Source organism: Caretta caretta, chromosome 10, assembly GCF_965140235.1.
Source record: "Caretta caretta isolate rCarCar2 chromosome 10, rCarCar1.hap1, whole genome shotgun sequence".
In the NCBI taxonomy this organism is placed as follows: domain Eukaryota; kingdom Metazoa; phylum Chordata; order Testudines; family Cheloniidae; genus Caretta; species Caretta caretta.
This window is the reverse complement of record NC_134215.1, coordinates 82,047,014-82,072,178: the sequence shown is the minus strand read 5'-3', so window position 1 is coordinate 82,072,178 and position 25,165 is coordinate 82,047,014. Positions and strand designations below refer to the sequence as shown.

At 40.0% G+C, this 25,165-nt stretch overlaps 1 protein-coding gene across 5 annotated transcripts in view; it reads right to left on the bottom strand.

The window, feature by feature from the left end:
• Positions 1 to 25,165, bottom strand: part of GLCE (glucuronic acid epimerase) — a 108,140-nt gene that overhangs the window by 46,391 nt on the left and 36,584 nt on the right. For 2 of the 5 annotated variants that reach the window (XM_048866851.2, XM_048866852.2), the window contains exons 2-3: positions 23,630 to 23,768; positions 22,217 to 22,318 (exon numbers count right to left, since the gene is read on the bottom strand). The exons of 1 other annotated variant lie outside the window; for it this stretch is intronic. The gene's annotated coding sequence lies outside the window, so the exon portion shown is untranslated. Of the gene's footprint in view, positions 1 to 22,216; positions 22,319 to 22,546; positions 22,961 to 23,629; positions 23,769 to 25,165 lie in introns of those variants that run through there. 2 more of the 5 variants (XM_075133259.1, XM_048866853.2) reach the window with 2 other exon arrangements.

Below are 25,165 nucleotides of genomic sequence, written 5' to 3'. Positions count from 1 at the left end.
AAAAAAGGGAAGGAGGAGGATCCTGGGAACTACAGGCCAGTCAGCCTCACCTCAGTCCCTGGAAAAATCATGGAGCAGGTCCTCAAGGAATCAATTCTGAAGCACTTAGAGGAGAGGAGAGTGATCAGGAACAGTCAGCATGGATTCATCAAGGGCAAGTCATGCCTGACTAATCTAATTGCCTTCTATGATGAGATAACTGGCTCTGTGGATGAAGGGAAAGCAGTGGACGTGTTGTTCCTTGACTTTAGCAAAGCTTTCGACACGGTCTCCCACAGTATTCTTGTCAGCAAGTTAAAGAAGTATGGGCTGGATGGACTATAAGGTGGATAGAAAGCTGGCTAGATTGTCGGGCTCAACGGCTAGTGATCAATGGCTCCATGTCTAGTTGGCAGCCGGTATCAAGTGGAGTGCCCCAGGGGTCGGTCCTGGGGCTGGTTTTGTTCAATATCTTCATAAATGATCTGGAGGATGGTGTGGATTGCACCCTCAGCAGATGACACTAAACTGGGAAGAGTGGCAGATACGCTGGAGGGTAGGGATAGGATACAGAGGGACCTAGACAAATTAGAGGATTGGGCCAAAAGAAATCTGATGAGGTTCAACAAGGACAAGTGCAGAGTCCTGCACTTAGGACAGAAGAATCCAATGCACAGCTACAGACTAGGGACCGAATGGCTCAGCAGCAGTTCTGCAGAGAAGGACCTAGGAGTTACAGTGGACGAGAAGTTGGATATGAGTCAGCAGTGTGCCCTTGTTGCCAAGGCGGCCAATGCCATTTTGGAATGTAGAAGTAGGGGCATTGCCAGCAGATCGAGGGACGTGATCGTTCCCCTCTAGTCGACATTGGTGAGGCCTCATCTGGAGTACTGTGTCCAGTTTTGGGCCCCACACTACAAGGAGGATGTGGAAAAATTGGAAAGAGTCCAGCGGAGGGCAACAAAAATGATTAGGGGACTGGAACACATGACTTATGAGGAGAGGCTGAGGGAACTGGGATTGTTTAGTCTGCGGAAGAGAAGAATGAGGGGGGATTTGATAGCTGCTTTCAACTACCTGAAAGGGAGTTCCAAAGAGGATGGCTCTAGACTGTTCTCAGTGGTAGCAGATGACAGAATGAGGAGTAATGGTCTCAAGTTGCAGTGGGGGAGATTTAGGTTGGATATTAGAAAAACTTTTTCACTAGGAGGGTGGTGAAACACTGCAATGCGTTACCTAGGGAGGTGGTGGAATCTTCTTCCCTAGAAGTTTTTAAGGACAGGCTTGACAAAGCCCTGGCTGGGATGATTTAGTCTGGGATCGGTCCTGCTTTGAGCAGGGGGTTGGACTAGATGATCTCCTGAGGTCCCTTCCAACCCTGATATTCTATTCTATTAACCAGAAAAGGTAAGGAGGACAGATCAGGGAGTAAATTCCTAAAGCTATTATGTTGCACTGAATTCTTAATGCAACTGTTTCTCTGTATCTTACACAGACCTCATCCTACTGCAGTCAGCTCCAGATTGTAAAACTTTACAGGGGCAAGTGTTAATTACTCAATGGTCTCAAATATTGTTGCCACACAGAGCAGACAATAAAATAAAGCATGGCTGTAAAGTAGTCACTTCCATGAAAATGCAAAGTTCTCTTCTCCAGATCACCTTTAACAGGAGTAGTTCTGTCTTTAAAATGGGGATGGGTTCTTGATCCCTTATATATGTGACATCCCAACTCACTCAAAAAAAAAGGGGGGGGGGAGTAACTGACTTTCCTTCTCAGTATACTCAGACTAAACAGCTTCCTTTGCCAAAAAAACTCAAGAGAAGGATAGCCTTAGTTTGTTTCCCAAGCCCTTTTGAGGTCCCTCTCTCATTTCTCCCACCACTCTTTGTTTTTGCTTATCTCTTCCCCCGATTTTTCCTGCAGCTCCTGTATTCCCCTCCTTTGTTTCAATCCTCCATTAGACACAAGGTCCTTATTTTCCACTTCAGTGGGGTCATATTAGTAAAGTGCTTTAATATGGCAGACATGATCTTCTGCTAATGTGGAAGAAAATAAGTAAAATAGGGCTTTTGCTGACCCTGCACATAACTGCCTTGATCAGGGTCACATCTGTTTTACTCGGTTGATAGGGAAGCACTAAAGAGAAGCAGGAACACCAATACAATCCTCCTACAGGGGAATTTCCTAAGTGCAGAGAGTAGGAACCACACCCTCCATGCCCACACCAGATTTAGATCCCTCTGTGGGGAGTGTGGCAGACAGCTCTAGTAACCTGAGTCTCTCACAATCAAAATAAAATGCGAGGCAAAACTGCCTCAATCTCTTTGGATCCTCAAAGACAACACGCAAAGCCTAAACCATGGCTCTGTTCAAAACACTCTTTGCTACTCTCCCACTGCAAACAGGTCCTAAAATCTAGTTTACTCAGCTCCTGGAGAATCATCCCTGTGTAGGGGAATCGTTGGACAGTGTAGCCATATGCCTCTCCACTCCTGGTCAGCAATGTAGGGGGCACTGCTTGTGCCTCACCATTTGCCCGGATGACATAATAGCACCCTGGGGCCGTTAGCCTGCTCCAGTTTAACCTCAGGAGATCTGACTAGCTCACAGCCAATCTCCAACTAGGGGAGCACAGAGCAGGCTCAATGCACGCATTAGTATGTGTGTGCACACCTCTAATCCTCACATGAAGCTCAGGATCTGGGCCATAGAGTTACCTGCAACTCCAGGATCCTGAAGCCATTTGGTGTTTTGAGAAAACCATGACAATATTTACAAATCTGGAGACCAAAGATAGACCGACCACAGCAGAGTGGAGAGAAATCTGTTGTGATGATGTATCTTCTTCACAGGGGAAGACAAAAACAGCCATTTTAAGCATGTTGCAAATTATTTTCCACTATGCTCCAAGAAAAAGGAATGAGCTAAAGTTATACAACAGCAGAAGTAATGGAAGGAACAAAGTGTGAAGGAAGGAAATCTTTCACTTTATTAGTCCAGTACTCGTGATTAGTAAAAATATTTTTATTTTCTGGGATTAAAGGGGTTACATGGACAGCTGCTGGCATCTCTCTCTCTCATATCTCTATCTAAATATATACATAGAAGGTCTTTAGGATGCTCCTGTTATTTTCTCTTTCTATCCAGTAGCCTCTATGACTAAAGGCTCCAAATACTTAGGGGACTCAGGAAGATACAGATCTCATGTATACAAAACAGGGATAAGAATTATCAGACAAGGTTCACAATCTACCTTAATTCAGAGGCTCCCTCTAAAAATCTTTGGCTCAGCTTCTCAAAATAGATTTTAGAGTGTTTATTGCTGAATTATACAAGGAAATATTTTAAAGCCCACTATAAAGAATTATATGCAGCATCCCCCCAAAAAGTGATACTAATTAAGCTTCAACCCGTATATGTCATATAGCCCACAAAGACGACCTGAGTCAGAGAGTTTTCTTTTTACTATCATTCAGGGAATATCTCCCCCTCTGCTTTTCTGCATGGCATCCATCTTTGGTAAAAAGGCGGACAGAGAAACCTTGTTTGTCCATCAATATAAATTAACTAGAGTAAAGGAATAGCAGCAACCTTTTACTCAGTTTCATGAGAAAGAAATTGCAACAGAACAATCTTTGTACTGGCATGAGCAGTCTGATTTGTCTGGGTTTGCAACACTGTTTTTATTTCCTGCATGAGGGCTCTTTGACTGGATGAGCTCCAGCTCCAGTCCTTTAAAGGTGCAAATTCCAACAAGAGACTCACAATGGGATTTTTGTCTGAGGGACTGCAGGACTGGGCTTTGTGAGCTCGTGTTCAGTTGGGATCTGGGGCTTTAGTAGCTTTCTTCAGTCCTAGTAACAGTCTAGATAAACATTCCTCAGCTACACAATCAACAAATACAGGTCTGCACAGCTCAGAGGATGCTGTAGTCTGAGTACAACAATGGAAACTTTAGACTATTTTGCCACTCAAGCAGCTGCTGTCAATAAAGTCTCTTAATTTACTCCCCTACCAAAAGGTTTCTGAATAGACTAGATCAGCTAAACTCATGAATATTTTGACAGAAACCTGCACCTAAAGCCCACCAGGATTTTGCTTGGGCTCATCACAACCCTAACATATGGTGCTCAAAGAACTGCAGAACTCAGCTTTACCCAATTTTGAAGCTTCCAGTGCTTTTTAATAGACTATATCATTCCACTACGTCATACTAAAAAAATAAGAGAAATAATTACCGTTTCTCTCTTTGTGCCTTTCCAAACAGCTGAAAACCCTATAAACCGGAGACTGAACAGGAGTGAAGTGCAGCAGGCTTCAGACAGACACTAAGCCTGATCCCATTCTCAGTGAAGTTAAAGAGAGTTCTGACTTCACTGAAAACAGGATTAGGCCCATCTGGGAGTTCTGTCCCCTTCCCAGAAGCTTCGTCCCCTTACCCATCAGACATATTGGTTGCCTCCTTCACACAGCTACATATAACATAACTATCATCCAAGTTCCCAACTGATTCCAGGTCCTCAACATGGAAACTGTGGAAAATACCTCCTTGGATCCCACTGGTCCAAGGGAATGGAGAGATGTATGGGACACACCTGTGGAAGCTAAGCACAACCTACAAGAAAATAAAGCTTGCCCAAAGAGTTCTCCAGTTGTCTAAGGAAGATAAACAATCCTTACTGGGGATTCATTACTCAGAAGAATCAAAAGAACATTCTGCAAGGAACAGGTAGACAAGAGGACTGTGTTGCCTTCCTGGAATCAAGACATCACTAAGACTGGAAAAGCTTCTGAAGTCAGTAGGCAAGGAACAACTGGTGAAGGTTAACATCAGCACTAATGCCACTGCATAAAAGAGGACTTCAAGGAACTTGGAAGCATGCTGAAGAAGAGTTTTCAAACGAAAATGTCAGATCCTTCTCGTCCCACAAGTGATGGAAGTAGACTCTGGAAGTGGCGAGGTAAGTGGAGGAGGGTTTTGGTTTTGTGGAACATTGGTTCACCTTCTATGGCTAGAGGAGGCTGTATAGTTGGGATGGCCTTCCACTTTGTTTACTGAAAAAACAAAATAGTCACTTGATCAAGTTAGCAGATGACAGAGGGAGCAATCTCCACAGGGACACGCTGTCTAACATAGTCAGTATGTAGGGTATTCAACTAATAACAAAAGGGGAGAATAAGAACAGGGAAGGTATGCGCACTCCTTTAGCACAAAATCAAGATATTGATAACTTATGCTGAAAGTCTCATGCTGCCAGTACTAAAACATCCTTGGAATTTCTAAACATTATACATGACAGTTCCTTAAATCAAAAAGTTTTGCGTCTGACGCGGAGGAATTCTATATTAGACTTCAGTTTGATGGATAAACAGGAGCTGCTCACAGAACAAATGGTACTTAGGTACAAGTGGTCATGACTAGATCACATTTATAATGCACAAACAGCATAAAAGTCAAAACCATTTATTTTTATATGTATAATTTATATACGTGTGCAATTAATGTCAATCAAAATGGGTTTATGGAAAATAGATCCTGTCAAATTAAACTTGATTTTTTTTTTTTTTGAGATTACAAGTTTGGTTGATAAAGTTAATAGTGCTGATGTAATATACCTAGATTTCTACTAGGTGTTTGACTTGGTACCATGTGACATTTTGACTAAAAACTAGACAGAAAATTAACATGGCATATATTAAATGGATTAAAAACTGGCTAATTGATAGGTCTCAAAATGTAATTGTAAATGAGGAATCATCGAATGGGAGCGTTTCTGGGGGGGGGGGTCCCACAGGGAACGGTTCTTGGCCCTACACTATTTAACATTTTTACTGAAAAAACAAAATAGTCACTTGATCAAGTTAGCAGATGACAGACTGGAGGAGTGGTGAATAATGAAAATGACAGATCACTGATACAAAGCAATCTGGATTGCTTGGGTGCAAGCAAATGATATGCATCTTAAATGGCTAAATATAAATGTATTCATCTGGGAACAAAGAACGTAGGCCATACTTACAGGATACTAAACAGATACCAGTCTGTCTACACAGTGTGGACTTTGGTGGAACTAAGGTTAATGGAGAAGAGCATGTTTGCTGCTGAAGATTGAAATGACAAGTGAACTTTTACCTAAGCATCTTTGTTTCCTGGTCCTCTCCATTCTATTCATCCCCAATTTATTACATTTGTTCTAAATCAAGAGTGAAATCCTGGCCACACTGAAGTCAATGGGAGTTTTGCAATTGACTTCAGTGGGGCCATGATTTCACCTCCAAGCGTGCAAGCTCTTTTACTTCATGTCTGTATAGCTCCTAGTATAACTGGCACTAATCCCTGAATGGGACCTGTAGGTGCTGCTGCAATAAAATTCATAAATTATCAATGTTGTGAGGAAAAAAGGAACATTTTTTCACAGGAGGTATTGGCATCAAAACTGAATACAAAATAACCAGAGTCATGCAGCTCTCTATAAATGAAGTGTTTATGAAAAGCCCATTAGCCACAAGTAAGAAGCCATTGAAAGGCATTTTCTCATCTTCAGTGATCTTCCAACAAGAGACTATAATTTCAATCTTACATATCATTTCCTTCTGGTCACAGGAATGATCTGCCACATACAAATGTTCTTCTATCTTAAAATGTGTGATTGATTCTAAACTGATGAGTTCCCCTAGTTAGCACAAAGGTAATTCAAAACTTAGAAGAACATTTAAGGGCCTATTCATTCAGCATATGCACTCGTTACAATATCCTAAAACACCTGCTCAGGTACTGTTTTCTACCAATCCCAGGTTATTTCTCCTGCAAAGTTAGCTTTACCATCACTGTTTTATGCTTTAGTTCTTGCAGCTATTCTGAATACACTGATGGTATCAATTATTTGTTTTTATGGGTTACTTATTTCCCCAGTATGTGCGCAGTCAGGCTCCATTTTGTGGAAGAAGGAATTCTCATCATCCTAACAAACAGTATCATCTTTACTTGCTTTCTGTTTTTGCGAACGGCTATGAAAGGTCAATAGCAGCCTAGATCTTTTAATCAAATGCTCATAAGCCATTAAAAAGTAGCTTCCTATAGCTGCCGTAATTACAAGGAAATTTTTATGAAGATACAATCTTATCCTTATGGCACACTCAAAATGGTGAGAAAAAACTGCTTCTTTCCTATTTTTCCCCCTCCACTTTTAAAAGAAATTAATCTAGCTTTATTGGGATATAGGGAAAATAGCTTTAGTAAACTTTATGTAATTTTTTTAGCCTTGTGAATTTGTCCAACTGTGATATGAACGTTACTTTTATTAAACATTTCTCCTGAGCTACAAATGAAATTTTCATTTTCGCCAGAGAAAAGGGCAAGCTGTCACAGGCATGAAAAATGTGAGGTTAAATATAAACTCTAAATGCTTATGAAATTTAACACATTGAAAATCAAATGCGTAACTATCGTATCAATGTGAACATTTTCTAAAGAGAGACTGGTTTGCACCAGAATGGACGACACTCATCCTCCAAAAATAGAAGCAGCCTTTTGCCGCTTCAGATACCGCTACAAAAACTAACCCAAAGCTCAAGAGGTTCTGTGTAACCTCTTAGGGATCTAAGCATACCTTTCCCAATAGCACAAAACCCCATAAATATTTAACTGAACTGAAATAATTACTGAAGATCACTAACCAAATTGACTTTACAGTAAAAATTCAATTAAAAAAAAGTTTAAAGAGGCATTATTTACAACTGTTTCAGTATCATTTCTCCTCTACACAATTTGCATTTTAAGTAGAGTCATCCTGGCAATAGTCTCTTGGGAAAAATGAATCAATTAAAATTACATTTTTTTAGTCTGAAGTCTTTGATTTGGATTTATTAGAAACCCTGTTGCTGGTAAATCAAGAAAGAACACTTTTTGCATTAACAATTCCTAAAGCACTTGACTAGATACAAATTGCATTATTTTTATTGATTTTACATTAGGATAAAGATTTGCTTTTGCAGTAATTGTGTAGGTTTCGGGAATAATTAAAAGCACTCCCAATTTTAAACCGACAACAGAATGCTTACTTTTTCATGACTGGAAGCTTTGTTTTAATAAAAGGGTTACAATATTCACAGTACAGTGATTAAACATGCCTAGACTAGCAGGGTAGAGATTCCAGATCTCTCTACCAGGAGATATTCTGCAGAACTTTAAAAATAGTACATTAGTTTAAATGCCTTAGAGTTTGATTTTCTTCCTCCAAAGAGACACTTATCACAACAGATGAGTTTTTACCAAGAAACTACTGCAAGAGAAAATGCATTAACCTCAGCTAAAATATATTCAGCATCAAGATTTTCACTGAGCTGAGGTAAAGACAAACCTTGCACTATACCATGTCAAAAAATTAAAAGAACAGCCCATTTTTTAAGGCAGCAAACATACTCTGAAGACCAGATAGAGTTTGGAATCATAGAATATCAGGATTGGAAGAGACCTCAGGAGGTCATCTAGTCCAGCTTCCTGCTCAAAGCAGGACCAATCCCCAATTTTTGCCCCAGATCCCTAAATGGCCCTCTCAAGGATTGAACTCACAACCCTGGGTTTAGGAGGCCAATGCTCAAACTACTGAGCTATCCCTCCCCCCCAGAATATCAGAGTTGGAAGGGACCACAGGAAGTCATCTAGTCCAGCCCCCTGCGTTATATATCTGTAAACTGTATTTACTCTGTCTCCCATTGGGATTGTTTAAGTTCTGAAAACATACAGCACACATTCCAACCAAAGTTTAGTATTGGATACATATGTTGTGGTGAGGTTTTGTTTTCATTAAGTTATTCGCCAGGAAAATCAATTTTGCCTGGACCAGTTAGGTTAGGGTTGAATACACATATTTGTCAACAGCTTTATTTGTGCCTCATAGTCAAGTTCAGAAGTTAAGAAGTTTAGATTTAAATTTCTTGAAATGAGATCAACTCTCACACACACCCCTCCCCAAATGTATAAAAGGGCATATAAGACATCACAGACAACATGAAAATAATTGCATTCTAGCTACCTGCCTAAAGTGTTTATCAGCAACTGTGGTCACTACTATCTGAGATATATTTTAATGGCCTGGGAAATGGACAGTCCAAAAGGTACTTATGATACCTGTTTCTGAAGGAGTCTTTTAGCCACATGGGGAAGATAGATTACATAGCTACAATGTGCGTCTTCTAGCCAATATGTGACAGAGTGGATGAAGTACATGGGTTTCTCTGGAGATGGTAGAATATCCTCAGTTCTGTGCAATTTCTGTACTGCCTATAGAGAATATATTAGATGTTTACTGTGAACCAGAGGATGGCGTAAACAGGGTGGTTCTCATATCTGTAAGCACAATACAGGGAGGTATACTGGGTTGTCACTACAGGTAAATTAGGTGAGGTACAGTCATTAGGGTTGTTGATAGAGTTGCTTTAAAAACAAAAAGTGCTTTAGAAGATTCTAGAGCTGTGTAGCAGTGTCCTTATTGTAGCAGAAATCCAAATTTCAACTCCAAAACAAAACAGGTAGGGGGCCAATAACAGGTGGATCAGAGTTAACGTTATTTGCAAAAAGTTAACTACAAAGGTCAAGATTTTTGTTTTTAGTATTATGAATATCATAACTGCCTTTTTTGAGAAATCTTATGAAATCACAGCCCAAGAGCTGCAGGCTGCAGTTGGATCACCCACGGGAGGAGGGGGGAGGCTGAGCACCCACCGGCAGCTGCCCTATCAGTGCCTCTCCCTCCCCTCAGCACTTCCCATCCGCTAGCAACCCCACCAATCAGCGCCTCCCCCTCCCTCTCAGCACCTCCAGCCCACCACGGATTAGTTTCTCCATGGCATGCAGGAAGCGCTGGGAGAAGGGGGGAGGAGTGAGGGCAGGGCATGCTCAGGGGAGGGGGTGAAATTGGGCATGAAGGGGCAGGATGGGGGCTGGGCCTTGGGGGAAGGTGTGGAGTGGGGGTGAGGCCTGGGACAGAGCCGGGGAAGAGCAACCCTCAGCACATTAGAAAGTTAGCACCTATGGCTGCAGGCCATTACAATGACTGTCTCTATGTCTATGCATATTTTGCTTCCAAACATACATGGCAAAGAGTAGGCCCTATGTCAGGCTAATGAGATTTCATTCAGGCAAAGGCTGAAATTCGGGTATCTTTTAAAGTTTAACTGAATTAAAAAAAACTGATCACTTGAATCTCAGTTTTGTGGTAAGTGAAGTGTACTTTTTGTATCAATATTTACTGATTTGCAAGCTTTTAACAGATCATAAATACACTGGAAACAAATTCATAATGATTGCTTTATAGACAAATTTACATCCATCCTACAATAGCATCATTAATCTAATGAGTATATAAAGAAAAATGTGTTGAAACTGACAAGGATACTATACCTACACATTAATCTTGACCATATAACATTACTTCAGGCAAAAGAACTATAAAGCTGAAGACTGTTAAACCACTCTACAAATGGAACCTATTGATCTACTATAACATTAGTTTATTGGCAAAACAGTTTACAGCATTCTGTGAAATTTTATAACAGTTTATTTAGCATGTTCTATGCCCACTACCATTTTCAGGAACTTCAGATTCAAGATTAAGAGAGTTACTTTAAAAAAACTGCAAGTGTCTCTCTTTGCTGGATCTACAAAGACTGCTCCTTTGTCCTGCTTCATGCTCAAGACCCTTCATGCAGTTCCCTCGTAGTGCAGCGTAAAAGGCGATGCCATTGTTTCTCCCCTGTTCTTTATGTGGCAGGACTGGGCATAACAGTCTTCTGCTGGGTTGTGAGAAGCACTACAGAAACTGGAGAATAGTTGTCTCTGCCACCCAACTTTATAGGGTAAAACTCATCTCATTCTGAAGTTTGACTTTATTGACAAAGAACAGGACAAGAGAAGTCCAATATAAACCTTCTCCTCAGATTTGGTTGCTCTTAGGGTTCCTAGTTCAATAATGTTATCCCACCCTTCTATTCTGTATAGGTTCTGACACCACACCCACACCGGCACTGTATCGGAGCACCTTTCATTAGCGCATTAAGTAACAGGACTAATATTGTCACATGTTCGTGTTCTCATCCTCTCACCAAGGGGAGAGCTGTGTGCAGAGGAGTGGTTTTTCTGGATTTTGTGTATTGAAACATTGGTTTAAATGAAATTCAGACACCACCTTGGCGATGAACTTCAGGTGCAGCCTCAGAACCACCCTATCTTGAAGGAAGGAGATATTCTGGGGTGGGCTGCCATGAGAACTTGTAGCTTGCCTACTCTCCTAGCCAAAATGATAGCCAACAGGAAGACTGTCTTAAACACAAAATGGTAAATTGAGCACTCCCTGAATAGTGACTCCGTAAGTTTCAGGACAATGATGTTCAGATCCCAGGCCAGGGTTGGTTGTGTGACCAGTGACTAGACATGTATCAGGCCCTTGAAGAACCTGATACTGTTGGATGAGAAAAAAAAAGAGTGACTGCATCAAAGGGGCAGTATGCTGAATTCACTGCGAGATGGACTTTGATTGAAAAGTCCAGAGTGCTTTGACTGCACTAGGTATTCCTGGACCTTAGGTACAGTGGCCTGTTCAAGCATGTGGCCCTGTTGGGTCACCAATATGGAAAACTTCTATCACTTAATGGAGAAGGTTCTTCTTTTGGATGGTTTCCTGGTGTATATCCTGCATATCCTGGACAAGTGATGAGCAGTCCTCTTTCAGGGTACTCAAACCAGCATCCAGGCCATCAACTGTAGTGACAGTGGGTCTGGGTTAAGTACTTTGTATTTGGGGACAGTCCAGGTGGAGATAGTCCAGTCCTGGATGGCAATGGGGTTTCTAACAGTTCTCCTTTATGGATATTGTCAAGACGCAGCCACCTGGTGAGTGCTCTGCAGACTCAAGATGGTATTACCACTGATTTGCTCACTGGTGTTTCCTGGCAAATATACTGATTGGAGCTAGAATTGTAGGGGCCTCAGGTGAAGTTTGGCAAGCAGCGTCACATACGTACATGCAGTCACATGGCCCAATACTGTAAGAGTCTGTACAGTGAAGGTTGGGTAAGCGATCATCCCATTTATCAGGGAATAGATTACAAGGAAAGTGTCCTGAGGTAGATATGCCTAAACTACTTCCAAATCTGTTCTAGCTGCTATGATTTCTAACATTTGCACTGGATGTTCAGGGATGATTTCTCTTGGTTGATCAAGAGAGATCACTGCGACTGGGTGAAAAGGGCTAATGCAGCATCTCGATCTGTCGTGGTTTCTTTTCAAGTTCTTTGCCTGGTCAGCCAATTCTCTAGGTAATAGTAGACATCAAAACCCACCCTTTCTCCTTAGGTGCACTAATGTCCAAATAAAAACAAATGGGTAAACTAAACAGACCAAAGAGTGAATAATTGCTTCACAAAATAGTTAAGGACAAACGCCGAAGTGGGCTGGGCAGTGAGGGTTCCATCCTGATGCCATGAATGCTAAAAGGAAACTAAGCGAGAGTCAGGACCGCTCCACCCTTTATGCCTCACACGGGAGCACAGGGTACATGTGTGGCCCCACTGGACACAGCTATTCAAAACATTCCAATTTCATGTGCACAAGGCATATATGCACCCACAGTGGGGAAGTCACACTGATGCATATTCAAAGAAGAAATACACCTTGCACTTGGAGCAGAAGGTGGGGAGGTTTGTGATGGTCCTTAGTTCCCTGGGAGTTTACTCACTAGTGGAACCCAATGCCAATATTTTGTACATCCCATCTCAGCACACTCTAGCACTTGGCTCTGGGACCAGCAGGCAAACCCTCCCAAGTCAGTGGCAGGGCTGGCATCAGGGGCTGAAAGGATCCCCTAGCTTGCTAGGAGTGGAGACTTTGAGAGCGCAGCAGTAGAGACCGTCAAGCACTTGGGCTGGGTGTAAATCATTTATAAGACTACAAAAGTGTGGAGCAGGCAGACTTTGCTGCTGCAAACTCATTTATTCAGAATGGTTTAAAAAGCACCTATCCCACTACCTCCCCAACAAGATCTAGGTATTTCCTGAAACCTCGGAATAGAAGCTGGCTTCTCCTTGTGTCAGTGCGAGTATAAGAGCAGCGGCGATCACTTGAATGAGCAGTATCATATTGGTAAGTGAGGTGAGGGGCTTAATTTCTGGTAACAGCCTCCATTTCTGTGGGCATGATTACTGCAAGCATAGTAGTGCCCACAAATATAGGTGCTAGGTAAAGGTCCAGCTGATAATCAGGACCAGTAACCACTACTATCAGGATGGGTAGGCCAAGTGTCTTCGTTAGCATAAAAATTTATATATAAAAACCAAACAGCAGAGCTGCGGACAGATTAATTTGATCTGAAAGAATTTCAATTTTAGCTGAAGTTAGCAAATTATAAGAAATGTGTTTTAAAGGTTCAGCATCCATTTAACATTGTTAGACAAGTCAAGTATTTGTCTATACAAAAAAAAAATGCAATTAGCAAATCTGCCAGACAGGATGCTGATACCATATTCATCTTCTAAGGAAGATGTCAGGAGCTGCATCTTCCTATTTACACTAACATTTAACTTTACAGATTTTCATTTATAGAAGGGAAAAACCAATTATAAAGAAGCGCAACATCTTCAGACACCTCTAAGCAATTAAGTCTCCTCTGCATGTGACATATTGTACTAGTCTTGGTACATTTTATCTGTCAAAATAATTGCATCCCAAACCAAAAGCTATCCATATGATTAGGCAGGGTGAAGATATTTAAAGTGCAACAAATAAATTGCATCAAATACTTTCTCGCAATACTTGTGTACAGTTATTCTCTTGACTAATTGAAGGATGCATTTGGCCAAAAAATATGGATCAACTTTGTTTTCCTAACAAGAACATAAGGTTTCAAATACATGTATGACTTAATTTAGGTATTTTTCATCTTTAAGTAACCAGACTAGCCTTCCTGTGCAAGAAATACATACAATGCTGTATGTGACTTCATGGGGCTCTTTGGCAGGAAAGAAAAACCAAATAAAAAAAGAAATTCAAGCAATAAGATCTAAGCAGTTATTACTGACTCGACTATTAGTTACTAAGCTTATCCAAAAATTCAGTTTAGTCTAAATTATGTTTTTCAGCACTAACTTGATCTGCAAGAGCAAGTGATAAGGATTTCACATTTTAATTAAAGCAACTCATAAAGAAATATATTCAACAAGAAAAATACATCAGAATCTAAATGCTTGTTTAATAAGAAATGCTAGATTTTGTTTTGAATTGAATCAATTTTTAAAAAAATCTCTAGCCTTCCATCTCATGAAGACTTCTCCTCCCTGATAACAGATCAGGGAAGGGAATACATTCTGGATGTATTCACACAAGACTGCTTCCAAGATAACGTACTCCAGATGATTGTTACGTATCTTCAGATAAGACAGACTTAAACCCATTGTGCTCCAAAGACCTAGATGTAGATGTAAACAAAATCCACTCAGACATTAGTTCATTAAAACTAAGCACTAATTTTATGTGAAAGACTGAAAGGATAAGACACAATGCAGATTACAAAAAAAAATCTCTTAAAATATTTATGTACTGCTGGGCACAACACTAGTTTTAAAATCTCAGACAAACCTCTAGAAGCAGTGAAGGGACATATCTAATACGTCACTCTGAACTTAACAAATAGGCAAAAAAAGGAGGAAAAATTATTGCTCTAGGGCTGAGCTGCAGCTTGAAAGGAATCATCCACAGGCTGCTTCAGAGGCAGACCCTGATCCCATAATGTCACATGAAAGCATGCAGCGGGAACCAGATTGCTCCACTATAAATTTCCACTGAATCTTGCCTCCTTCCTCAGCTGGAGTATATTTAGAAACTGTACACCCTTCCAGACAAAAGTTTTCTTACAAGGTGTAACAGAATATTAACTCATGGGATAAATGGTGACAGAATCAGTAGCAATAAACTGTAGCTGCTGCAGCAATGTTAATTCTGACTTTGTGCTGTATCTCAAGCTGACCATTGCAACCGTATTTTGAGTTGAATATAGATCTAATGCTTTTAAAGCAGCAGGATAATTTTTTGAGTTTTTGTTTGGTTCTTTATAAAAAGAAACTAGAGGATTTTTCCCATGCCTCTTTTTATATTAAAAATATCAGGTCTTGTCAACAGTGTCTTCCAGAAACAACAGGGTATATCAAATTACAGCAGGTTACGAGCACCACAAGAAATTTTTGGATGCTATTAAAAACCAACACGCTAGGTACTTCATGTAAGATACAGAAGAGACTGCCCTTGCCTGAAAGAATCTAAGCTATAAGTGCACAGGAGGAAAGACTTTTAGTCAGTGTTTAAAATTGTCCACTTTTATTGATACCTGAGTCACAATCTCCTGATGAACACTTAGGAGAAAGGTTTCAGAGTAGCAGCCGTGTTAGTCTGTATTTGCAAAAAGAAAAGGAGTACTTGTGGCACCTTAGAGACTAACCAATTTATTTCAGCATAAGCTTTCGTGAGCTACAGCTCACTTCATCGGATGCATATAGTGGAAAGTACAGTGACTCTTTGTTAAAGATTCATATATGCCATTCCATCAACGGATATCAGAGAAAGCTCCCATTCCAGTTCCTGAGTTAAAACTGAGAAAATAAGTCTCGATACAGCCAAGAACTCCTTTACATATACACATCATCATTAACCAAAAATAGGAAGTAATTTTTCCTTCTTCAGATCTCCACTACATTATTTTATCTCAGGTGTTCTTTTGTTTTGTTTCATAAGATATTCATAAGACCTGCCAATGAAAAAGCTGTTAGTAGAGCCTACAGCTGAAGGCAAGAGAGGACAGAAACCGCTTTGTTATTCTGCCTTCATTTGACTTGTGTTTTTACTCATTGATTTGGACAGCTCTAATACTTCCCCAGAAACTCTGCAGAACTGAGGACAGTAGAAAGATTTATTGAAAGATTTGCAATTGGTAGCAAGTATTGTCTTATTGAAGCTCCAGCTTTAACAATACATATAACATGCCTCCGTTTGTTCTTAACATTAGAAGAGCAAAAGTGCTTGAAATAAACAAGGCAATGTCTGTGCTTTAGCCATTTTCAGAAACTTGAACTGCTGTGCAGACTGACCTTTATTTGGTATATATTTCCATGTAATTATCAGCTGGGAAGCTGAAATAGCAGTTACTGCTTGTACCCCCTTCTCAGACTATGTTCTACACTTATGGCGGCATGTACAGTACATACACTGCACATCACCCAGCACAAGTATAAAATAGTGTGGACAGCGAGGCACGACTCAGATGAGTAAAGACAGGATAGAACCTTAGGGTAAGTACCCTACATGCTCAAGCAATGTCTCCCACATTTACTCCCACATGGTATTTTTAGCAGTGTCATGTCGTACCAGAGCCTTGCCCCACTGCCTCTGCCTGGCATAGGCTTTCACTGCCACATTGCAGGGTGGGTGCAGCGTGCTTTTCATTGTGGCATGTACATACACATACCCTATACCCTGCTGCCAGTGTACACAAGGCCAAACAGACAGGTGCACTTCTTTACACAAAAGAGCGGAAAGAATTTGAAGACCAAATTTTCTAACTTGTGCATAAAAAAAGTGGGTGGAGGGTGCCGAGAACCCCACACATCTGATAGCAGGCATACAAATTCTGTAAGGCACACATCAGGGCATGTGCATGCACACCTGCAATGTGTTCAAACACCCCAACCTGAGCATGCACCTTAGGTAACACACCAGAAAGACACTAAAAATTCATTGACCTTTTGCACATGTGGCCCCACTGTCTTATCAGGGGATTTTAAAGAAGAAATGTTAATGTTTACTACATAATTCTATTGCCCCACAAACCAACTTTATTACAAAAGTAGTATTGATCTCTTTCTTGGATCTAAATGTTTATTTTATTTTATTTCATTTTATTTTTTACCTTCTATCTTTAACATTCAAAAACCTGCAAATATCCTTTGACTGCTGTAAAAGCCCAAAGAAAGTTTACACATTACTCCTTTTTGTTTGAATTCCAGATATCCTACTAGTGCCTGTGTTGTTGTAGGTTTAAATCCGAACAAAACTGTCCTCCTGTCACAAATATTTGAATTTATTAGGCCCAGATTTTTTTTACATATATATGCGATTATAAAACATTTTAGTTACTTGAAGTAAAGTAGGTACCCATTAGCCATACCACAATCTTTAAAATTGCTTTTGTGCTGCCTACTTTGAGAACATCTCACTACCACACTAAAGTAGTGAAACAGGGTGATGTGGCACTTTCACCGTAACTGCAAGAATGCATACTTGGACACTGCCCCTGGAATTCAGCCAGGCTCATCTCCAGAAGTAAACAGTTGAACAATATACAAAATAAAATGTATTTGTTTTTGTGGAAATTTTGTGGATGTTGGCTCCTGCTGTAGTCCCCCTCAGTTAAAGCAACTTTGATTGGTTTATTCAAGACTGCTCATGGACACAACTATAACATAATTGGGGGAAGGGGGAAGAAAAGGCTACTTGGGATGTCCCAGCAAAATCCCAACTTACAAGGTGAAGGAGGCCAGTGAGATTCCATGAAGGATAAGAAAGGAAGATAGTAGCAGTCACCAGTGGTTTGTGGGAGGAAGTCTCAGCTCAAAAATGTGGTAGTTTGGAGTCAAGTGAGTTTGAACCTCAGTATCTGAGACAGTCTGTCTCAAATGAGAACCAGGCCACATGGGAACCAAATACTGGATTTCCTGAACTGTTCTCATCCTGACCAGCTGAGCTATAGTGGACTTCACATAATCAAGGGTTGGCAACTGGGCTGCACAAAGGGCCCAACATCATGTCATTCACAAGAGTGGTGATGCGCCTTTCCCTATCTAAAGTGGGCAAGACTTTCCTGAAAACTTAAGTTTCACAGATTGCTGGTTAAAGCGAGACTTGGGAGCTGTAACAAAGTGGGTGTTTTCCCTTGTTATGTTGCATGTGAGCCTACGTGAGTCTTACTGTTTTGCATGAATACTGTGTGTGCCTCAGTTTCCCCATGTATTGCACCAATGCCTAGGTGGTGGGAATAAGGGTGTGTGACTTTTGCAGAGACCCTTGGGGCCAGGTGAGGAGGCTTCAGCTGCCTGCATGTAAGTGATAGCTAATGCCCTTCATAACCTGAGACCCAGGAGGGGGATGTGACCAGGTGACACTTTGCCCAGGAAGCGAGACAAAGACCAGGAGGAGGAGCAACAGGCGTGTCGGGGTCAGGCTGCTAGAAGCTGGGCAGTCTCCAGTTTGGGACTCAGAGGGGGGAGTCCAGGGCATCAGTTCGAGGTCGCCCACAAAATGGACTTTGCTGAAAGTCACTGATTTCTGTGCTAACAAGCTCTGTTCTACGCTGTGTCCCTGTTGACTAATAAACCCTTCTGTTTTACAACACTGGCTGAGAGTCATAGGTGACTGTGGAGTTGGGGAGCAGGGCCCCCTGGCTTCCCCAGGGGTCCCATCCAGGTGGACCCGCCAAGGGGAAGTGTACGGTGTGAACAGGGATGCTGAATGCTCCGAAGTCAGACCAGGAAGGCCACAGCTGAAGAGGCTTTTTGCCCTGGACAGCGTGCCCTTAGGGGAGTCACACCACCCCAGAGTCCTGGTTGGCTTCATACAGAGCAGTTCCAGAGCATCGGACCTGTGACTCCATCACAGGAACTAAAGGGGCAAAAGCAGAAAGAAACCCACAATTCTAAAGACTATTGGATGTTGTCTAATGGCTACGCATTTGCAACACGAATGTCCAACACACACTTCAGGCACCTAGTTTGATTTTGTGTGATACATACTAGTTCAGATATGTACAATTTGGGGGGGCTGGGTAAAACTGCTTAGATTTTGGCCTGGTTAACACCGACTGCTATCAGGCATCATTAAGTAGAACAGGAGAAGAGCCCAAAATGTTTATGGAAGTGATTTTAAATTCACAGCTAGCTCTGAAAGTTCCCATAGAGGCTATCAAAGGGGCAGAGGGCTCATTGTTTATACATATTGAGGAACATGAATTGCCCTCAAGCACATTTGGGTAGGAGGTGATAAAGGCATTCCACTAGGAGTGGACTCGAGACCTCCGAAAACAACAGAAGGACCAACCCACAGAACCTGAGATGTGATCTGGTCCAACTAAGAACCTCTGCTCCAGCCTGCTGGAAGCGACACAGTTGAATGAGGGTTCACACTACAGTCAGCTTTCCCAAGCTGTGTGCTATTCTGTAGGTATTACTGCCACACTCCAATTTCTAGCCACGTTAGCAATATAAAGAGAATAAGGCTTTCAGAAAAAAATAAAGCTACTTTAAAGCATTTGCTTGTACACACACAAATTACATTTTAAGACATCTCTATGCTGCATGCACTGATCTATTAGAGCACACCATATAGCCGTGCTTTAAAACTATTACACAGGACCAGATGGAATGACATGGGTCCACCATGTCATGGAGTGGAAGGGCCCCAATTTCATCATGTATATTTGTAAACTTTTTTTTAAAATGTTGTACAAGACAAGGGCAGACTTACACCCCTGCAAAGGACAGCATCCCCTTTTTAACCCCTTTGACTGACTCTTCTGGGCAGTTGTTCAAATAATTTTACCACCACTTTAATGCCAGATAGCAATCTAATTTCTTACTAATGCTACTGGGCTCCTCAACTGGAAGTCCATTACACTCACTCCCTATTTATGTCCAGTCTCCTTAGAGTCCGATATATATTGTAATGAATCCAAAACCTCCCATTGGGGTTAGGGCTCTGTACTAAAAGCATTGTGGTCCCTTATCCCGAAGGGCTTAAGTTTGGTCTCCTAGTTCTGAGCTGCTCAACAGTCTTAAATATGGGATAACACCAAGTGCAAACTGTATTGGTATGTTTTGGTCATAAAATATACTTTTCAGTTCAAGTCAGCAAGCCATTCTTCACTGTTGCTGCACAACTGACAGAGAATTTATCAATAAACCTAGATCTTTTCTCTTTACCATATTAACTGACTCAGTGTCATTTAAAGTATATTAAATACTGCAATATAGCAGACTCACAAAACTAAATAATTCATGAAGAGAAAAAGGTCTCTACACAAAACTCAGACATTTTACAAACCACTCATTCCCCCCCCCCCCCCAAGTTTTATTTTTTTTACTCAACTTGGGGGAATTAGCGTCTCTGACTTAGTTATAGCAACAGCAAAATAATCGTTAGGAGCTCCTTCATACTACTGTTCTACACCATCCATCACTTCAGAAACATGCTTAAGACAGGAGTTTGAATTTCTCCAGGATTCAATCTAAAATGCTTCTAAATATGGATAACGCCTAGACTACATTAACACATTAAAGCTTTGTAGATTGCCATCAGTGCTTCCACAGCTTAATTTCATCTATCCCTCACAATTCAGATCTGCAAGCACTTTCATCCTAAAAAAAAATCATTCCAATTTAAATATAAAACTCATGATGCCTGCATAAGCAGATTGCAAAGCATGTTTAAGAGGATATATATTTAAAACCCGACAGCAAAATTTTATTTCTTCCCTAAATAGTCAAATTCTATTGCCTGCAAGTTAATAAAAAAAAGCATATTCTACAATCAGTTAAGTATGGTAAGGTTTGAGGAGTATGATTACATTGACAAATCAAACTAATTTTTCTGAAACTCAGAGGCTGTCTTAGTAGAGAATACACTAAAGTGATGGGATGTTGTACGTTTGAAGTGATTGATACAAAACTCAAATGGATCTGCTGCATTCTTTTACATTTAGAAACTGCACAGAAGGAACAATTCACAATACTCATAACACAAAATGGATGCTTTGTACGCATAGCACTAGTGTAACTCTGGAAGAAATTTGTCTCTCTGGTTATGTAACATGCTGCTACCACCTGAACGGAGGATCCATTTTAGCAGTTCAACTCCTATTTCCCGCTACCATTTACAAATTTAAAAAATAAGACATTTTAAACTCCCTCTTATCTGACAGTCCTGCAGCTCATAATGACAGATCACATACACCAATGTAGGTTACGAACATGGGACATTATGGTCAGATTAGTTTGAGATTCACAAGAAGTACCTTACATAAGCCAAAAACTCATCACATGGAGTTAAATTTTAAAGAAAAAACCATAATTTTCTATTTTCTTAGACATAAAAAGGGTTCTGTATATTAGTTTTTAGACATACGATTGAAGTATTCCTTTAATATAAAACACTTTGAATTTTTTTTTGGTATAGCAGTTCAAACTCTGCTTTTATCTGTAAGCCAGAGCATGTCAGAGGAACACCAGAAGGCTTGCTGGTCTCTAATTTTGGTTTTCCTCCTTTGTAATTTGGTTTTCTAAAATTGTGTGCGGCTAACTATACCACACACGAGTAAGGAAACAGTTTAAATACTCCTCCATCAAAAGGAATATCAGGAGGGTTCTTATACATATTTAAAAAAAAAAGCCAGGTTTAGTTTGTCCAATATGTATTTATGCTAAAAAGAGCATTTTTTCAAACACTAAGTTATGTTAGTACAAATATGCAATGTTCCATTCTTATTCTTAAGGAAAAAAGGCAGTATATCACTACTCATTTTTATCTAACGTGACAATAATAATTAATATATACCTTAAAAAAGGAAAAAAAGCTGTTTGGCAAAAAAAACCTTAAATGGTTAGAGATAAATATGCACTTAGCACTTGAGTAATTTTCTGTTGCCATGATAACCATAACAGCTGCTTACCTGATCTCCTGTTTCATTGGTTTATTGTACAGAACTAAAAAATTTTACCTTTGAGATATTGTAAACACTTCCTCTGCCCTGTAACCACCTTGTAGTTACTGAGCTTGCTTACAAGGCAAATGAAAAAAATTACATGAAACCTAATTTACTATAAAATGAAAACAACCAACCAGCTCCTCCTCTGAGTAAATGCACTATAATCACACTGTTTATTCCTCCTGCCTGCTTTAATTCCTCTGGTCAAACAGAACCCAGTTATCAACACAACACCTTCTGTAGACATAGACCCATGTGCCCTTTGCAGCTGAAAGTTATTACATTGAATGAACATTAACCATTTAAATGCCAGGGGTGCAATGTACATTTAAAATGCATTACTATATGGAATCTCAGATTAGATAGAGTTAAATTTAAAAAAAACAACACATATTAAGCAGAAAGACGAAAGGGGAAGGTACACTTTAAGATATTCTTACCTTAATCAAACGAAGGTCTCTGAACTCTAGTGCATCTCAGATTTCAAAATTCTAAAATACATTAGTTTCAAATAATCACCTACAATTTTCCTTTCCAATCTCCTAGGGAAAAAAAAGAAAATGTATTTAAGCATTTATACTTAAATTTTCTGTCTGTAAAAATCCTCTTACTCAGCTCTGTCTGCTCTTAAGACAGCACTGCTGACGAATTTCAAGGCTCAGTTCTTGACATGCAGAATCACTGAAGGATCAAGAGCATAAATGTCACTTCCTCTAGACAGCGCATCAGCTGCAAAGGAGTCTAATCTGCTATTCCCACCACAATCCTACCTAATTGAAGAGTAAATCCTGACATCTGCCTCCTGGTGTCATAAAATGCATGGCTTTCATTAAACATTTTTGAAGAATTCAGATTTAAATCCCATATTTAAAGGATTCCATTTTTAAATAAACCATCATGGTGTTCCACTTGAGAAACTACAGTAAAGGAACAGATAAAAAATTAAAACGCTAACAAAAAATTGGAGCCCAGTTTTCAACCTCAAACAAAATTATGCTGTCTCCACTTGGACTGCAGAGGTAACCAAAACCTTGAAATTACAAAATAAGTTTTAGAAAAAAAAGATCCTAAATTAAACATTCTTAGGAAGTGCTTTGTTTATAATGTCTGTGCTGGTCCCACAATAATTTGTGAAGATTTTCCATCTACTTTGTGAGTTTTGCATATTTCTTACACAGTCCAACTAAGAACAGGAATAAGAAAAAGTATTTTGCAATGCAATGGTCCCACTTTCCTGAAAACAGAAGATAAATTGCTACGTGCATAAAAAATTGCAGATATATGCTATACTTGAATCAATAGGGGTAAAAACATTTTTTCCACACTAAAATGTTTAAAATGATCTCATTTTTTAATTCACTTTAAGCCCCATGTAGTTAATTTTTCCAAAAAGTAGCATTTTAAGCATCCCATCTCCACACACGCGCGCGCACACCCCCCCACCCACACCCACCCCACCCCACGCACGCCCCTTGGCTCTCATCTCTTTCCCTTGCATTCCTGATTTAAAATTAACAAAGACTCCCCTGTTGAACTGCTTTGCCATCAAATCTCTTGGTTTAAAAAGGATTATCCTTCACTAACAAACTGGTCTCCTTAAACAGAGGTGTGTTTATCTGCTGCAGGAAGAGACTTAAAATACACAATCTACTGTACACCTGAAACCAGAATTTTCATTTTCTAAAGCACTTGAATGTATTCTCTGTTCTAGTCCAACAAGGTAAATTTACTTTTAATACCCATTACAAATTATGCCCAATTCAGCTCAAGTCTGCATGACATTTCTTCATACAATCTTCTCACTGGAGGCCCAATTTAATAAACAAAGACAGCTTTAATAATTCAAATCTTACTTTCAAAGATGCGATGCGCCTGTCAGAAGCTTTCTGCAATATAGTCAGTAAATTTCTTCAGTCTCTCCAAGGCTTTGCATATATTTAAGCTTGCGTCGTGCCTTTTGAATGCTGATAACTACAGTGTTTCTTTTCTCTCCTTTAAAGGATTAAACATAACCACACAGGCATTTTTATTACTGCATCATGCACCATTAAATTGTCAGTTTTTCTTCTAGGAGTCTTTAAAAAAAAAAGTGGCCTTCAAAACATCTTTACAACAAAATGTTCATTTTCCAGCATTTCTTATTTATAAATTGAAGCAACAAAACCAAAAACCAGCTTACAAAGCACTTCATGTTTTCTTACAACCATCAAAAGTTAAAGGCTGGGAAGAACAGTTTAAAAAAAATAAAATCAAACTCTAGTTACTGTATATAGTGGAATGTGGACTTTTAAAGATTATAGCACACTAGGGTAACATCTCCTCAAAAGCCCCACCAATTTTAAAAAGCATACGTATTTAGTTTTTAATAACAGCCTTGCTTTACTTTCCAGGAATAATTTTTACTGGCTTCCTCTTCCACCTTCAAGTTTTAATGGACATAGTTCCCAAGTTCAGCAAAGCTTTTGAGCGACCACTCAGGAGACTGACGACTAAAACTAAAAATCAGTTTTACAGCAGAAATGGTCTGGTCCTTAACGTTTGTCTAAAAGGTATGTGAAACTGGAGATCCTTTATAGCGATAGCTTATCCCGGGCAGTTGTCTGCTAGATTGGGATTCAGGAGACCTAGGTTTAATTCTCAGCTCTACCACTCCTTTGCTGGATGACTGTGGAAGAGTCACTCCCCTGGCCCTGTGCTTGAGTTTTCCCATCAGTAAAATGGGGCTAATGAACCCTTTGTAAAGCATTTTGAGATCTATGGATGAAGAATTCTAGATAAGAGCCAGGCATTATTATTATTACTGGAGGTGGCACTCTTTAGTTTTTATTGTGTTTAAATATAGAGAGTCTACCTTAGTATACCCAGAGAGAGCCAGGTGTTGCCCACAGTAAGTCTAAATGAGCCTTTTGGTTTTTATTCACATCTCCATCCCAAGCTACCTTTTAATCCCAAATTATAGTCCCAGCATTCCTCTACATTCCAGCTGCGCATTGTATTAGGTCTCACAACCGAACAATATAAAATTGTTTCAGAACACTAACTGACACCTCCCCGGAGGCACATAAAACACTCAAATCCAACAAGCAAGCATCCAAACTAGAATAGAGTCTTGTGGAGCATTATGCTTACATGGATCTTTAGGATCTTGAAGAGTTTAGTGAATATGGAGAACGGGTTCTTTGGGAACATACTCAGAAGGTATACAACACAGTATCAAGAGGCTGAACTGGGTACCACCACATCTCACGCGGTGAACGGAAACAAAAGCAACTGATCACTGTTCATTTTGAAAGAGACTAACAAGTAATCATGAATAGCAGTCAGTTATTTTGACAGCCACACTATCACAATTCCATTCATCTAATTCTGTCACTGTCTTCAGAAGTTTC